This window comes from Mastacembelus armatus, chromosome 15 (assembly GCF_900324485.2).
Source record: "Mastacembelus armatus chromosome 15, fMasArm1.2, whole genome shotgun sequence".
Taxonomy (NCBI): domain Eukaryota; kingdom Metazoa; phylum Chordata; class Actinopteri; order Synbranchiformes; family Mastacembelidae; genus Mastacembelus; species Mastacembelus armatus.
This window is the reverse complement of record NC_046647.1, coordinates 5,113,799-5,126,065: the sequence shown is the minus strand read 5'-3', so window position 1 is coordinate 5,126,065 and position 12,267 is coordinate 5,113,799. Positions and strand designations below refer to the sequence as shown.

The 12,267-nt window shown below is 41.0% G+C and overlaps 1 protein-coding gene across 3 annotated transcripts in view; it reads left to right on the top strand.

Moving 5' to 3' along the window:
- LOC113131352 (stromal membrane-associated protein 1-like) overlaps positions 1-12,267 on the top strand; it is a 114,856-nt gene that overhangs the window by 31,856 nt on the left and 70,733 nt on the right. The window lies entirely within an intron of this gene.

Here is a 12,267-nt window from a genome sequence, read left to right as displayed (position 1 = left end):
GATGCAAAACCAAAAACACATAAAACAAATGCAACTGGAAAAATGCTGCAGTCACATAAACAAACAAATGCAAAAGAAATTTGATGCAAATACTAAACGCGCTGCAATGGCCAAATGCTGCAAATATAGAAATGCTACAACAGCCAAAAACACATGCCAAAGAGAAATACTCCGTATTCATGGAACGGAAGTGCACCAGACCTATAGAGGGACCCCAAACTGAGGTATGCTATGAACAAAGTTTGGCTAATTTTTAGAGAGGCAACATAAAAAAGGTACATTTTCCGTTTTTCTTTGTTTAAGTTGTGTTGTTACAGTTGAAATGTGATCCTTATATTTGTCTTCATTTCCTTACATAGGACGTTTGCACAAGTTCCAGTCCTGTCTTTCCCGTTTCAAAACATGGTCAGCCTCCTCTATCCCTCATCTCTTAAACCTGTGAAGTTTGTATTTTTACAGTTGACCTTTTCTGCACTTTATCATACTGCTCTGCTAAGCTTAGATTTGCAGGAAGATAGTGAAGTCTTTTTAAACCTTACTTGAATCTTACTGAAACTGATACCAAGTGCTGATGCACATCATTAGAGAAAACCCTTTGGAAAAAAAAAGCTATCTTCTGATACAAATATTTGTCACTAAGTAGACATGTTTCTTTATGCGCTTATGTATCAAGACTGAACATTCCTTTCTGTAAATGATGCTGAAAAAAAAATATGATTGTATACATGTGTAGGTGAATGCAGATGTCTTGTTACTACAGAGATGATCTGTGTAAGGTGTTGTGATCCTTCTGCACTGAGTTATAGGGGAAAGTGCTAATGATCGCTAAAATTTGTGTGATAATCTCTGTGTGTTTAGATATAAATTATGTTCCTCACAATTATTGACCATTACAACCATAACCCTATGTAAAGTCAACACCATGTGCTTCATTGGGCCTTATTCTTTAACTTTTTATTATTCAGGATAGCTTCACCAAGAGCAACCTGTCTTTTACAGTAAGACACACTGTTACACACATTTACTCCTGGAAGCTGCCTAATACAACCACAGTTTGACCTGCTGGCAGTGAGTAGCTCCACTGGAGCTGTTGAGGTTAACGTCTGTGGTCAGCGGTCCGCCACTTCCAGACTTCTCTAACCTTCAGGCCAGCACTGGCTCTAGTTAGTCTCAAATAAGACTCCAAACTGATCTTCTCTATCTACACCACAGTGTAACTAAATACACAGTAATGAAAACAATGTCATAGTGACAGTATTTAATTAAGATTCAAGATAGTTTATTGTCATTTCCACGGTTAGCAGCATAATCACTAATAATAAAAAGACAGTAATAAAAAAAAAAAAGACAATATATGGACAGTAAACAAGAAAATATGGTGTGCCTCAAGAGTATTGACCGCAAGAGTGCCTATATTGAGTATAGGGAACCATAGAACTGTTCACAACAGCAGTGAAGTGCATGTGTAATGTGTTTTCAAAGTGCATTAGAGCAGGGTGATGTACCGTTAATCACTCTCACAGCATCTGGAAAAAAACAGGTAGATGGGTGGTTCGGGCCTGGATGCTTTTTTAATGCACTTGCTGGTGTAAATGTCTCTGATTGTAGGGAGGTTGCAGCCAATGATTCTCTGGGCAGATTTAACCAGGTTGCCTTCTTTTCTGAAACCGAGCAGCTGCTGTGCCATATGGTGATGCAGGAAGTGAGGACTTTGGGTCCCAGTCCAGCCTACTTTGGGCTTCACAGGAAGTTAAGATGCTCTGCCTTTTAAACAATGCTGATGATGTTGTAGCTCCAAGTGAGATAATTTGCAACGTGCACCCCTGGATACCTGAAGCAGGTGATGACCTCCACAACATCGTTAATGTAGAGAGGATGTGGGGGATGCTGTTCCTCAGAAAGTCCACAATCATCTCTTTTGTCTTGCTGGTGTTGATGCAAAGATTGTTGGCTTTGCACCATGCTTCCAGTTCCTCCACTTCTCTCCTGTATGGCAGCTCATCACTATTGATGATGAGTTCTACTACTGCTGTGGCCTCTGCAAATTTCACTATGTGATTGCTCTCATAGTGAGCAGTGCAGTCGTAGGTGAGCAGCGTGTAGAGAAGGGGCCTCAAGATGCATCCCTGGGTGGAACCAGTGTTCAGTGTGCTAGAAGAGGAGAAGATGTTGTGAATCCTGATCGTTCGGGACCTGTTAACTAATTAATATAGAGATAAAAAGTCTACTGTCTAAGGACCAAAATGAAAAAAAACTAAACAAAAAAAAAACAAAAACTGGTTGTTTTTAAAAACAAATGTCATATGCCAATATGTGTTGTAGTAAATACTGTGGTACTTTAAGGGCAAATAACACCTTGTTGCTTATTGAAGCAAAGATGATTTATCTTTGGCTGTACTGTGTTTTAAATAACTACAGTTATGATAAATAAGTGCATCAGCATTTCCGTTTCGACTTAAAAGTGCTGCCAGAGTCAACACCTCAACAGGCAGGTGTTATTATTCTGGCCAGTCAAGTGGCAGTTCCCATTTCAATGAATAAATCTTAACATTGGTGAATCAGAGAAAAGCAACACACTGGTAGGCATGAAGGTTGCTTCATAGCCCTGAATTCTGGAGGTTTTAACTCAGAGCTTTTTTAACCACATAAACCCGCACAAGCTCAAAGCAGTAGGTTTTGGGTGCTTGGGTTGTGTGGCCATTGCCAAATGCACCTGCGATTTTGCTTGAATTTTGCAGTCTGAGTAAATTTGTTTAAAAATCTAAATGAAAGTTAAATTAATTCATTTTGTATTACAATTGGTTTTTGGCCTCTTTATTCACTTTCCAATTCATTTTGCAATTGGCATTTCATTGTGTTAAACCGACTATTTAATTGCCCCTTTGTATATTGAATTGTCAAAACGTAGAATGCGTTTTCAGATTGCATGACCGAACTGCACATTGAATTGCCAATTGCAACATAAATTGCAAATTGAATACAGATGGCAAATAACGTCCATACTTCTCAAGGAAATGTTGTAGTTGTCTGGATGGTTCAGCACTGCAGGAACAAACAGCACCACAAATCTGTGGCTAGAGGCAGGATGGTGTGTGTTTTCATTTAACTTGTGCAGAAATGATAATAAATAATCAAAAATGTTGACACAGTTGTTTATATGACTACATCAATCCCACCCCATTTCAAGTTTCATTTCTCATATGATAAATTGTCACACTTCACTGGACAGCAGCATTTGCACTGTAAATCATTTCAAGAATAAAACAAGAAATTGCTAAAAGGAAAGTTGAGGATTGATGAGCCACTGTCTGAAAGCTCCCACTTCAAAAACAGAATCATAGTCATAACAGACCAGTTTGATGTGTGTAGTAGTATTATATAGGGTTACTATTTAGGAGAATGAATTGATCTAATAAAGATAAACACAGTGGACAGACATATGTAATTGCATCACGCTCTGATGTGGAACATTTCAAATAAGAGAGAGCAGATTTATCAGCAGACAGGATCTCTCCTGATGTCTCCAGTTTCTGCAGGGATTTAATGAACTAGAGGAGCAGCTTTTCACGATAGCATTAAGCAGCTGGACATCAGATACTGTGTTATTCATTTTAATTTATTGCTCCATGCCATCTAATTTACTGAAAGTCTCACTTTGCCTTACCTGTGCACATGTTGTGCAAATTGTTTGAGCAGTATAACACAAACTAGGTGTAGCTAACTAACCATGCTGGCAACAGCCAGAACAGTTGCTGAACAATTTTACACTTCCTACAGCAAGAGTCCAAGTCTGTGGACTGTATGAGATGCTGTTGTGATTTAAGTAATAATCACTTAATACATCAATGACTCTATTTCAAATGAGTATTTTAATTGTAAAATAGTTTATCACTGCATCTTGATGTATGGTATCAAAGATTTATGACATAATGCTTGCATATGCTCTATACTATATACTGTACTGCAGGCCTTTCTGTTCTTATAGCCACACAATCCATTTGAAGTAGCAAGACTACAAATTGAAAGGAAGGTACACACAAACATGCAAATTGAACAGTGGTTTAAAAATGTGCAGGGAAATTAAAAACACTGAAACATAAACAGTAAATACATCATTTCAAAATGTCTTGTTCATAGCAGTCTTTCTTTGGTGGATCTTTATTTCATCTCTCTCTCTTCCTTTCACTGTCTCTCTTTTTGTTTTTCTTTTTTTTTCTCACTCTTCTTTCTGTTTCTTTGGTTTTTCTGCCTCTCTCTCTGTTTTCTCTGGCTTTCTCTGAAGCGTTGCCAGCAGCCAGACTGTGATCTAGGATCTGTTTCTGCCACCCACACAGACGGCACAGCTTTTATATGCAAATTAATTATTAAAAACAACTCATTATCACTTTAAGCAGTTTCATGCAGATGGAGGCGGAAGAGGCGAGAACAGGCTAAAGTAACCCTGTATAGTGTGTATGTAATGTGTTGGAATGAGACCCACACAGGAGTTTGTTGGTTTGACTTAATTCTTGAGCACTTATAAAGAAACAGTTTTTGTCTCTGGATGTCTCTTCACTGTAGTTATATCATCATACTATTCTGCATTTGTTTAGATGATATTGTAGTATCTTAGTAGAAAAACTGGATATGGTCAGTGTTAATGATGTAATCATTAACATCATCAATGTAGCATGATAGATACTGGAACATGATGGATTGAAAGGTGCAGTTAGATTAAATGCATGCACCACTTTTATTCAAAATGAACACCTCTGTTTTGGTTGTCCAAGAAAAACATATTTAACCCAAATTTATTCTAATGAGACATTTTGACTGTATTCTATGTTTCCCCATGATTTATGCCACTGTAATAACGTTGGGCTGGGTAACAAGTGATAACATTATCTTTGTGCCAGTTTAACTGTGAATTGCACTGATCACTGAAGAGGGACACCTGCTTGGTCAGATGTTTAGTCCTGTGTATTTATTTTATCATGCTACATTTAAAATGACAGTTTTGGTAGAATTCTACTGTACTTTAGGGCAGAGACAGACCAAGGAAGGAAAACTGTTGCATCGCCTTCATTTAGGCCAAAAAATGGCACTCAATCACTGCACAGACTGCAGCTTACAGCCAGCTAGCACATTATCTTCTGCAGGAGTGTGAGATGAAATAACTCTCCATACTGTCATTTGTCAGTAGTCTGTAGGCTATTCGTCATTCAAAACAGGAAAGTAGGAGACCAGTACTGTGGGTATATAAAGGAGCGCTTGCTAACCATTGACACCACTCTTGCTCACCACAGATGGTTTATAGCTCCTTTGGTTTGCCTTTTGGTAGTAGAAGAAGGAAGGAAGAAAGAGGTCAAAATGAAAAATAAGGAGATATCGCCTTACAGAGACTTGTATACACAACATATACTGTATATTGTATATCATACATCATTATGTAATGCTGCTGACTGCCTTGACCTGTGATTGCCTGGTGTTTGGATATATATACCTGCCATTTCCCGTTTCTGAATTTCCAGTTTATAGGTTGTTCTCAGTCAGCCTGTGATCATTTGGATTCTGTTTCGTTGCCTTTTCAGAATTCAATTTTGGACTCTAGCTTTGTGTATCAGATCGGTGCCTTGTTTTGTCATATTCCTTTGTCTTTTTCCCTGTGCTTGTTTTGTATCACTTGTTTTTTTTGGTGGTTTGTGTTTAATCGTTTGGGTACTGTTGTTCACATGTCCAATATTCTCTCTTCTTTTATAAATACATACATAAATACTCTACATATTGTTTTATGCTACAACATTGGTAAACATTAGCAGAGAAAAATCATAAAGTCAGCAAACTGTCATTTACACAACAATAATGTTGCTGTATTAGTGTAACCAACAATAGCCTCTGATCTGGAAGCTAAGCAGGGCTGTGCCTGTTTAGTACTTGGATGGGAGACCAACTTGGAAGCTTTTCATTAGTAAGAAGCGAAATTTATATTTGTATCTTCAGAAGTTATATGTTAGGCCTTAAATACGGTGGCCGAGAAGGGCAAACGCGCTGCAAAACAAAAACGCTGCAAAAGAGAAACGCTGCAAAACAGAAACGCTGCAAAAGAGAAACGCTGCAAAACAGAAACGCTGCAAAACAAAAACGCTGCAAAAGAGAAACGCTGCAAAACAGAAACGCTGCAAAACAGAAACGCTGCAAAACAGAAACACTGCAAAACAGAAACGCTGCAAAAGAGAAACGCTGCAAAACAGAAACGCTGCAAGAGAGAAACGCTGCAAGAGAGAAACGCTGCAAAACAGAAACGCTGCAAAACAGAAACGCTGCAAAAGAGAGAACACAACGGAAGTGCGCCAGGCCGATAGGGGGACCCCGAACTGAGGGGTGCAATGAACAAAGAACTTTTACAGAGGCGAGAGAGACACATGTAGTGACATAAGTCACGTCTCATTTTGGAGGCTGCGTAATGACGCAGGTTATAGTGTTGAATTGCAAAAGAATTGAATGAGCGACCTCTGATGATTGTTCTCATGTGCTAATATGTGCTAACAATGTTCTGTTACATTTGTTTACTTGATCAAAATGTCATACAACGTGGGGGGGTTGGGAGATCTGAAGGTGCGTTTTCCATTTGTTACTTAACACTTGGCCGTCATCTTTTACAACATTGTACTTTTATAATACTGTAAAACATGACGGCCAAGTGTTTAAAAAATAATAAATGTAAAACGTACTCTAATGCCCGCTAAATTCACAGCCAGCAGACGTTCTTTTGTCACTTTGCTTTATTAAGTTTTTAGTCAGAACAGGTAACAGGTAACAGGCTACTGTTTCAGCCGTAGCCACGCTAAGTAGGGATGGGAATATCGACTCTCTGGAATCGAGGACTTAGTATCGCTCGATACCACTCCTAATAAAAAACGTGCAATTAGTTTTCACTTCTGAGAGTTTTGGATGTGTGAAAACCAGCCCAAGCGTATTTTAAATGGTCTTCTGTATCACATGATTATGGCAGCCAATCAGATGTCAGAGCTTTCCAGAGCCAGTCATGCACTGCAGAAGGAAGTATTACTCTCTCCACTCTGCAGCGTGGAGGGACCTCCTCCGTCTCAGTGCTGAGAGGCACGGCAGCATGAAGAGAGATAGAAAAAGAAGCATTGTGTGGTGCTATTTTTCACCCACTACGAGGGGAAATGCTATTTATTTATCATTTTATTATTAGCATTTAAACAAGTATTTATGTTCATGAGCATTATTCATGTTGCCATTGCAATAAAGATATTAATCAACACTGTGCAATAATGATTTTCCTTTAAGGTGCAGAAGGTATCGGTATCGTCAATACTGACCCTGTAGTTACTTGGTATCGGATCGATACCAAATTCTGTGGTATCGCCCATCAGTAACGCTAACTCCCCTCACCGAACAGCTCTCTCTCACCCTCCCTCTCTTCCCTCCACACACACTTCTTCCCTCCTCCCTGACCCATCTCCCTCTAGCTCACCCTACCGACTCCCCAAAGAACACCCTGAACAAGACAACAACCTATAGTCATTACAGCACCTCCCACCCTGCAACACCCCCCCCGCCACGTCTCCCGACGTTGTATGACATTTTGATCAAGTAAACAAATGTAACAGAACATATTAGCACATGAGAACAATCATCAGAGGTCGCTCATTCAATTCTTTTGCAATTCAACACTATAACCTGCGTCATTACGCAGCCTCCAAAATGAGACGTGACTTATGTCACTACATGTGTCTCTCTCGCCTCTGTAAAAGTTCTTTGTTCATTGCACCCCTCAGTTCGGGGTCCCCCTATCGGCCTGGCGCACTTCCGTTGTGTTCTCTCTTTTGCAGCGTTTCTGTTTTGCAGCGTTTCTCTCTTGCAGCGTTTCTGTTTTGCAGCGTTTTTGTTTTGCAGCGTTTCTCTTTTGCAGCGTTTTTGTTTTGCAGCGTTTCTGTTTTGCAGCGTTTCTGTTTTGCAGCGTTTCTGTTTTGCAGCGTTTCTGTTTTGCAGCGTTTCTGTTTTGCAGCGTTTCTCTTTTGCAGCGTTTCTCTTTTGCAGCGTTTCTCTTTTGCAGCGTTTCTGTTTTGCAGCGTTTCTCTTTTGCAGCGTTTCTCTTTTGCAGCGTTTCTGTTTTGCAGCGCGTTTGCCCTTGTCGGCCACCGTACTTAAATGACTAAAAACTCACCAGTTCAGAATTTGAACAGAGTTTATTTGAGAACCAATTTGACATGATGCATAGAACTCTTCTTAGGTAAGCTCAGATACTGATTAGACATTTAAGTGCAGTAAAGGGGTCCAAACCTAAATATAATCACTATTTGCAGCACTTTCCTTTACCCTTAAACCAGCAGCAGTTCTCTCTGGTTTGACCTGCACACAGTTTCTCCTGGTACTTTGCAGCACCTTGGAGAAGCTGCTGCAGGTCCTCTGTAGATTCAGGCTGTCCCAGATGATGGTAGCAAATCTGGGCTCTGTGTGGGTCACTCCATTTGCTGTAGGACTCTTGGTTCTACTTGCCCCTGAAAATAGTTCTTCATGAACCGTAATGGGGACTTTATGGACTTGATGTCCTGCACAGTGGGATGCACTATGAATCTGGGATCAATCAGATACTTGACTTGAAAATCTAAAACATTTAAACTGCCTGCAACTTTTGCACAGTACTATATATGGCATTCAAAAAGATTTACTGATGCTGATATACTGTAGATTTCAGGTGTTAGTGCTCATGTGTTTGTGCTGGATTTTTTTGTGGGAGCAATGCAGAGACAACTAGAGCTAGAGTAGTGTTCATGTAATCGAGTGCTTGCAGTATTTTGTTCATAGTGAAGTACAGACTGTAAGTGCATCCATTCCCTTTTCATTGACCATGCAGCATGAGCTCATTGTTCTGCCATGAGTGAATTAGTAGGCGTGTGTGTGTGTGTAATAGTATATGGACCACGCATTATTTCAACATTACTGGAAGGAACAGGACATCAGAGTACATCTTGTGAACCCTCTGTGATGAGCCCAGTGATTGGCCTAAAAATGTCAAGAGAGAAGCACATTCACCCTGTAGGAAGCCTTTGCTGAGTTTCAGCCTTATTTGTCTGTGTTAGTCATAGGGATGTCCAGTCTGTAGTTTCCACACTACTTGCCGATGTCCTGTGTGTTGCTGCAGCCAGCTGTGGTACACTCTATTTATCTTCTGCCATCCACTGACATATTTTATTCGGACGTCAGTGGATAGCAGGGTGCTATGGGAGGGTTTGGCTAAGGTCACTTTTGTTATTCAGTTGAACTGGAGAATACACGCTACTCAGTCAGTTTCATTGGCTCTGAAAAGTTAATTGTTCATTGGAGTAAATGAACAGCACTGACTTGCCCTTTGTGTGATTATTGGTGTAATTTTCCACAACCCCTAAGTTATCATTATGTTAAAATCTAATTTAGGCTTTAGTTTCCATCATTAGTGCCTGGTCAAAGCAGATTGGCTCAGTGAAATTAATTTGCACACTTTTGCGAAATCCAGTAGGTGGTGCCGGATGCCTGATGCTTTATCATAACAATATCAACAGGCTAAAGACCCCACATTTACCTGGTATTGGAAATGGATTTGGAGGGGGCTGACAGTTGGCCATTTGTGCAGCAGTGAGAAAGAAAGCAGATTCTGAGCCGTTCTTTTCTCTTTGTCTGTTCATTTGTGTACACTGTTTTAAAATGTGCATCACAACCTTTGTTTAACACACTTGAAGGCAGAACCTTTCACTGCACTTTTGAATGGGAACATTTGGGGACAGCTATAGACACTTATGCCCTTTGAAGGGGAAGGGCAGGAGTGTAGGACTTAGAGTAGGGACTTTGAATGTAGGGACTTTGTCAGGGAAAACTAGAGAGTTGGCTGATATGATGGAGAGAAGAAAGGTGGATATCTTGTGTTCAGGAGACCAGGTGGAAAGGTAGCAAGGCCTATAGATTAGGAGCAGGGTTCAAGCTGTTTTATCATGGTGTGGATGCAAAGAGGAATGGAGTAGGAGTTATCCTGAAGGAGCATTTTGCTAGGAATGTTCTGGAGGTGAAGAGAGTGTCAGATAGGGTGATGAGTCTGAAGCTGGAAGTTGAAGGTGTGATGTTGAATGTTGTCAGTGGTTCTGCCCCACAGGTAGGATGTGAGTTAGAAGAGAAGGAGAAATTCTGGAGGGAGATGGATGAGGTGATTCAGGGTATCTCTAGTGGTGAGAGAGTGGTCACTGGGGCAGACTTCAAAGGACATGGTGAGGGAAACAGAGGCAGGAGCACACAAGTTGATTACATCCTGTGCAGACGTTTCAACCTGAAAGAGATCAGTGACTGCAAAGTAGTGGCTGGGGAGATTGTAGCCAGACAGCATAGGATGGTGGTGTGTAGGATGACTCTGGTGGTGAGGAAGATGAAGAGGACAAGGGCAGAGCAGAGGACCAAGTGGTGGAAGTTGAAAAAGGAAGAGTGTTGTGTGGATTTCAGGGAGGAGCTGAAACAGGCTCTGGGAGGTCAGGAGGTTCTTCCAGATGACTGGACAGCTACAGCTAAAGTGATCAGGGAGACAGGTAGGAGGGTACTTGGTGTGTCATCAGGAAAGAGGAAAGCAGATAAGCAGACTTGGTGGTGGAATGAGGAAGTTCAGGAGTGTGTTAAGAGGAAAAGGTTAGCTTACAGGTGCCACAAGTGTGATGGAAAGATGGAAGGAATACTTTGAAGAGTTGCTGAATGAGGAAAATGTTAGAGAGAACAGAGTAGAAGAGGTGACTGTTGTGGAGCAGGAAGTAACAAAGATCAGTAAGGATGAAGTGAGGAAGGCGTTGAAGAGGATGAAGAGTGGAAAGGCAGTTGGTCCTGATGACATACCTGTAGAGGTATGGAAGTGTTTATGTTAAGTGTTTACTTAAGATCTTGGGGAGTGAGAGGATGCCTGAGGAATGGAGGAGAAGTGTACTGGTGCCCATCTTTAAGAACAAGGGAGACGTGCAGAGTTGTGGAAACTACAGAGGAATAAAGCTGATGAGTCACACAATGAAGTTATGGGAAAGAGTAGTGGAGGCTAGGCTGAGGTCAGAAGTGAGCATTTGTGAGCAGCAATAAGGTTTCATGCCAAGAAAGAGAACCACAGATGCAATATTTGCTTTGAGAATGCTGATGGAGAAGTACAGAGAAGGCCAGAAGGAGCTGCATTGTGTCTTAGTAGATTTGGAAAAAGCGACAGATGAGATTAGACAGGAATCTCCGTGGACCATGATGTTTGCAGATGACACTGTCATCTGTAGTGAGAGCAGGGAGCAGGTGGAGGAAAATCTAGAGGTGGAGATTTGCTCTGGAAAGGAGAGGAATGAAGGTTAGCCACAGTAAAAGAGTACATGTGTGTAAATGAGAGGGACTCAAGTAGAACGGTGAGGTTACAGGGAGGAGAGGTGAAGAAGGTGGAGGATTTTAAGGACCTAGGGTCAACAGTCCAGAGCAACGGAGAGTGTGGAAAAGAAGTGAAGAGACGTGTGCAAGCAGGTTGGAACGTGTGGAGGAAAGTGTCAGGTGTGATGTGTGACAAAAGAGTGTCAGCAAGAATGAAAGGAAAGGTGGACAAGACAGTGGTGAGACCAGCCATGTTGTCTGGTTTAGAGACAGTGGCACTGAGACAAAGACAGGAGGCAGAGCTGGAGGTAGCAGAGCTGAAGATGTTGAGGTTCTCTCTGGGAGTGACGAGGATGGATAGGATCAGGAATGAGGACATCAGAGGGACAGCTCATGTTAGATGTTTTGGAGAAAAAGCCAGGGAAGCCAGATTGAGATGGTTTGGACATGTTCAGAGGAGGGACAGTGAATACATTGGTAAAAGGATGCTGAGGTTAGAGCTGCCAGGAAGGAGGCCTAGAGGAAGACCAAAGAAGAGGTTCTTGCATGTAGTGAAGGAGGACATGAGGATAGTTGGTGTGGGTGAGGAGGATACAGAGGATAGGGTTAAATGGAGGCAGATGATTCACTGTGGCGACCCCTGAAGGGAGCAGCTGAAAGGAAAAGAAGATTGACTCTATATAAAGATGGATGATGCTTTGCCACTTTTATGCAGAAGCAAAGCCAAAATTATGTTAATATATGCGCTAACATTTTGATTTTACAACATATTTTGCAACCTGATTCTGCACAAAAAATATTTACCTGTCTAGAATAATGGAGCCTCTATACTACTCCTAGCATTTTTGGTAATGATAGCCTTTTTTTGATTTTCATTGGTCAGCACAGTGAGTCTGTGTTTCAAAGTTAATAACA